Below are 6,307 nucleotides of genomic sequence, written 5' to 3'. Positions count from 1 at the left end.
CAAGTCTGCTGCATCCAGAGCCCCTGTCCCTATGGCAGTCCACTGCTGACCCGTACCTCCACAGGAGACGCCCAAACGCAGTTCTGTCTCAGTCTCTCTGGGGTTCCTGGGTCCTGGGGTGTATAAGGTTTGTTTGAGCCCTCTGAGCATCTCTGGTGGGAATTGGGTTTGATTACAAACGTGAATTTGCCCCTCCTGCCCTCTCTCTGGGGCTTCTCCTTTGCCCTTGGATGTGGGTATCTCCTCACAGCCGCTCCAGCGCCTACCGTCTTACTGGGCTTTCTGTGACCTTGGACGTGGGGTATTTCCTCTCCACCACTCGCTGCTCCAGTGCTGTGCAGCTGCCACTTGCTGCTAAGCGTAGCAGTACATGCATGGGATCCTTTGAAGAAGGTCACCATTATCTTCATTACCTCCACCACAGTTTGGCCCCAGGTAAATAGCAGGGAGGGGACACAGCTCCACCCATCAACAGAAAATTGGATTAAAGATTTACTGAGCACAGCCCCGCCCATCAGAACAAGACCCAGTCTCCCCATCAGTCAGTCTCTCCCATCAGGAAGCTTCTAAAAGCCTCTTATCCTCTCCATCAGAGGGCAGAAGGACTGAAAATCACAATCACAGAAAACTAACCAATCTAATCAACATGGACACAGACTTGTCTAACTCAGTGAAACTATGAGCCATGCCGTGTAGGGCCACCCAAATGTGGTCCACTGGAGAAGGGAATGGCAAACCACTTCAGTATTCTTGCCTTGAGAATCCCATGTACAGTATGAAAAGGCAAAAAGATAGGACACTGAAAGATGAACTCCCTAGGTCAGTAGGTGCCCAATATGCTACTGGAGATGAGTGGAGAAACAACTCCAGAAAGAATGAAAAGACGGAGTCAAAGCAAAAACAACACCCAGTTGTGGATGTGACTGGTGGTGGAGGCAAGGTCCAATGCTGTGAAAAGCAATATTGCATAGGAACCTGGAATGTTAGGTCCATGAATCAAGGTAAATTGGAAGTGGTCAAACAGGAGATGGCAAGAGTGAATGTTGACATTTTAGGAATCAGCAAACTAAAATGGACTGGAATGGGTGAATTTAATTCAGATGACTATTATATCTACTACTGTGGGCAGGAATCCCTTAGAAGAAATGGAGTAGCCATCATGGTCAACATAAGAGTCCAAAATGTTGTACTCGGATGCAATATCAAAAACGACAGATTGATCTCTGTTCATTTCCAAGGCAAACCATTCAATATCATGGTAATCTATGTCTATGCCCCGACCAGTAACGCTAAAGAAGCTGAAGTTGAATGGTTCTATGAAGACCTACTAGACGTTTTAGAACTAGCACCCAAAAAAGATGTCCTTTTCATTTTAGGGGACTGGAATGCAAAAGTAGAAAGTCAAGAAACACCTGGAGTAACAGGCATATTTGGCCTTGGAGTACAGAATGAAGCAGGGCAAAAGCTAATAGAGTTTTGCCAAGAGAACGCACTGGTCATAGCAAACACCCTCTTCCAGCAACACAAGAGAAGACTCTACACATGGACATCACCAGATGGTCAACACCGAAATCAGATTGATTATATTCTTTGCAGCCAAAGATGGAGAAGCTTTATACAGTCAGCAAAAATAAGACCAGGAGCTGACTGTGGCTCAGATCATGAACTCCTTATTGCCAAATTCAGACTTAAATTGAAGAAAGTAGAAAAATGACTAGACCATTCAGGTATGATCTAAATCAAGTCCTTTATGATTATACAGTGGAAGTGAGAAATAGATTTAAGGGACTAGATCTGATAGAGTGCCTGATGAACTATGGATGGAGGTTCATGACATTGTACAGGAGACAGGGATCAAGACCATCCAGAAGAAAAAAAAAATGCAAAAAGCAAAATGGCTGTCTGAGGAGGCCTTACAAATAGCTGTGAAAAGAAGACAAGCAAAGGAGAAAAGGAAAGATATAAGCGTCTGAATGGAGAGTTCCAAAGAATAGCAAGAAGAGATAAGAAAGCCTTCCTCAGTGTTCAATGCAAAGAAATAGAGGAAAACAATAGAATGGGAAAGACTAGAGATCCCTTCAAGAATATTAGAGATACCAGGGGGACATTTCATGCAAAGATGGGCTCGATAAAGGACAGAAATGGCATGGACCTTACAGAAGCAGAAGATATTAAGAGGTGGCAAGAATACACAGAAGAACTGTACAAAAAAGATCTTCATGAGCCAGATAATCACGATGGTGTGATCACTCACCTAGAGCCAGACATGCTGGAATGTGAAGTCAAGTGGGCCTTATGAAGCATCACTACAAACAAAGCTAATGGAGATGATGGAATTCCAGTTGAGCTATTTCAAATCCTAAATGATGATGCTGTGAAAATGCTGCACTCAATAGGCCAGCAAATTTGGAAAACTCAGCAGTGGCCACAGGACTGGAAAAGGTCAGTTTTCATTCCAATCCCAAAGAAAGGCAATGCCAAAGAATGCTCAAACTACCGCACAATTGCACTCATCTCACATGCTAGTAAAGTAATGCTCAAAATTCTCCAAGCCAGGCTTCAGCAATACGTGAACCATGAACTTCCAGATGTTCAAGCTGGATTTAGAAAAGGCAGAGGAACCAGAGATCAAATTGTCAACATCTGCTGGATCATGGAAAAAGCAAGAGAGTTCCAGAAAAACATCTATTTCTGCTTTATTGACTATGCTAAAGCCTTTGACTGTGTGGATCACAATAAACTGTGGAAAATTCTGAGAGAGATGGGAATACCAGACCACCTGACCTGCCTCTTGAGAAACCTATATGCAGGTCAGGAAGCAACAGTTAGAACTGGACATGGAACAACAGACTGGTTCCAAATAGGAAAAGGAGTATGTCAAGGCTATATATTGTCACCCTGCTTATTTAACTTCTATGCAGAGTACATCATGAGAAACGCTGGGCTGGAAGAAACACAAGCTGGAATCAGATTGCCGGGAGAAATATCAATAACCTCAGATATGCAGATGACACCACCCTTATGGCAGAAAGTGAAGAGGAACTAAAGAGCCTCTTGATGAAAGTGAAAGATGAGAGAGAAAGTTGGTTTAAAGCTCAACATTCAGAAAACTAAGATCATGGCATCAGGTCCCATCACTTCATGGCAGATAGATGGGGAAACAGTGGAAACAGTGGCTGACTTTATTTTTCTGGGCTCCAAAATCTCTGCAGATGGTGATTGCAGCCATGAAATAAAAAGACACTTACTCCTTGGAAGGAAAGTTATGACCAACCTAGATAGCATATTCAAAAGCAGAGACATTACTTTGCCAACAAAGGTCCATCTAGTCAAGGCTATGGTTTTTCCAGTGGTCATGTATGGACGTGAGAGTTGGACTGTGAAGAAAGCTGAGTGCCAAAGAATTGATGCTTTTGAACTGTGGTGCTGGAGAAGACTCTTGAAAGTCCCTTGGACTGCACGGAGATCCAACCAGTCCATCCTAAAGGAAATCAGTCCTGAATATTCAATGTAAGGACTGATGGTGAAGCTGAAACTCAAATACTTTGGCCACTTGATGTGAAGAGCTGAGTCATGTGAAAAGACCCTGATGCTGGGAAAGATTGAAGGCGGGAGGGGCAGGGGATTACAGAGGGTGAAATTGTTGGATGGCATCACCAACTCAATGGGCAGGAATTTGAGTAAACTCTGGGAGTTGGGATGGACAGGGAGGCCTGGCGTGCTGCAGTCCATGGGGTCACAAAGAGTCGGACACGACTGAGTGACTGAACTTAAGTGATAGTTAAAAGTATTGTAGCACTGCTAATTACTTGAGTTTTGATACTTGTCCTGCTGCTGCTGCTAAGTCGCTTCAGTCATGTCCGACTCTGTGCGACCCCATAGATGGCAGCACATCAGGCTCCCCCGTCCCTGGGATTCTCCAGGCAAGAACACTGGAGTGGGTTGCCATTTCTTTTGCCAATGCATGAAAGTGAAAAGTGAAAGTGAAGTTGCTCAGTTGTGCCTGACTCTCTGAGACCCCATGGACTGTAGCCTACCAGGCCCCTCTGTCCATGGGATTTTCCAGGCAAGAGTACTGGAGTGGGGTGCCATTGCCTTCTTCTATTGTTACATAAATCAAATCTTAGGAGCACCTATGTAGAGTGCATGAGAACTCTATTTTTGCAACTCCTGTAAATCTAAATTTATGTCAAAAGGCTAAGATATCAATTAATGTAATTTACTACATGAACAGAATCAAGGGGGGAATCTTATAATCACCCTAATAGTTATAGAAAAAGCATTTAAATACAATTCAATATTTATTCATTTTAAAAAAATTTAGCAAACTATAAATATAAGGAACTTTCATAATCTTTTAAAGGGTACCTATAGATAACCCTATACCAAACAGCATGATCCCCCCTCATTTGGAAATGAGACAAACATGTCAGTTATCACATCTATTCAGCATTGGACTAGAAGTCCATAGCTCGTGTGGTAAGGAAAGAAAAAGAAATAATGTATGAGGATGAAAGAGGAAGAAGCAAAACTGCCATTATTCATCAGCATCATGGATAATATACAGAAATATATATGAATATGTGTATGTATATATATGTGTTATTTATATAGACGTAACTATAGGGAGGAGATCCAAAAGAATATATTAGACTATATAAATTAGTAAAAGAATTTAGCAAGCTAGCTGGAGGTAAGATCAATATAAAAAAATCAATTGTATTTCTATATACCAGAAATAATCAAATGAAATTTTTGAATGATGTTACAGCATTGTGATAAGAGCATTGAAAGTGGTGCATCTCTAGAGGAAGAAATCCAATGGAGGGTGTAAAACACCTTTGTGCAAAAGAATGACATGTCATTGAGCTAAGTGAAAGAAAACCCAAGTAAATATTCAGAGGTCAGAGGGCTCAATATTGTACAGACGTGCTCTCAAATAATCAACAGATTCATTGTCTCAGTCAAATTCAAAGAAATTGGTAAACATATTCTAAAATTTATGACAATGAAAAAGGTCAAGAATGCCAGAGTAATTTTGAAGAAGTACAGAATTGGAGAATTTGCACCAAAGATTGTCTGGACTTATTTTAAAGACTGCAATAATTAAGGCAGTGTTATATGGTGTGAATCAGATGCTTAGATTAAGACAAAAGTGGCAATTCAGATCAGTGAGGCAAAGGCAATCTTTTCCTAATCACACTGGGTCATTGGGGTATACATATCAGGAAAAAATGAACCTTCATAAGTACCTCACATTGTCCACTAAAACTGATTCTAGGCAGACTGTAGGTTTAAATGTGTAGGTAAAAATTTATAGTGACAAGAAGAAATATCAGTTCAGTTCAGGGGCTCAGTTGTGTCCGACTATTTGCGACCCCATGAATTGCAGAACACCAGGCCTCCCTGTCCATCACCAACTCCTGGAGTTCACTCAGACTCACGTCTGTCAAGTTGGTGATGCCATCCAGCCATCTCGTCCTCTGTCATCCCCTTTTCCTCTTGTCCCCAATCCCTCCCAATATCAGAGTCTTTTCCAGTGAGTCAACTCTTTGCATGAGGTGGCCAAAGTACTGGAGCTTCAGCTTTAGCATCATTCCCTGCAAAGAACACCCAGGGCTGATCTCCTTCAGAATGAACTGTTTGGATGTCCTTGCAGTCCAAGGGATTCTCTATTTACATGAAGTTTAAAAACAAGCAAAGTGAATCTATAGCATTATGGTCTGTGGTAGGCCAAATAGCACTGCCCCCCACCCCAAAGATATCTACATCCTAGTCCCCTAAACTTGAGAATATATGACCTAATATGGTAAAAAGTGATCTTGTAGATGTGATTTAATTATGGATTCTGCAATGGGGAGATTATCCTTGATGATCCAGGTGAGCTCAGTCCAGTTATAAGGGTCTTAATAAGAGGGAGCAGGAGAGTCAGAGCTGCGAGGTTGAATTTGAAGATGTTGGAATGAGGTCATAAGTCAAGAAGTACAGGTGGCCCCTAGAAACTGGAAAAGAGAAGGAAAGAGATTCTCCCCTAGAAGCCTCTGGAAAGAAGCAGCCCTGCAGACACCTTGATTTTTTAAAAAATTAATTTACTTTTGGCTGTGCTGAGTCTTTGGCTGACTGGGCTTTTCCCTGGTTGCGCGTGGCGAACGGGAGTTACTGTCCAGCTGCAGCGTGCAGGCTTCTGATTGCAGTGGCTTTAGAGCACCTGGGCGTCAGTAGTTGCAGCTCCCAGCCTCTAGAGCACAGCCTCTCTAGCTGTGGTGCACGGGCTTATTCGTTCCGAGACATTTGGGATCTTTCCATA

Source organism: Capricornis sumatraensis, chromosome 13, assembly GCF_032405125.1.
Source record: "Capricornis sumatraensis isolate serow.1 chromosome 13, serow.2, whole genome shotgun sequence".
In the NCBI taxonomy this organism is placed as follows: domain Eukaryota; kingdom Metazoa; phylum Chordata; class Mammalia; order Artiodactyla; family Bovidae; genus Capricornis; species Capricornis sumatraensis.
This window is presented reverse-complemented; position numbering follows the sequence as displayed.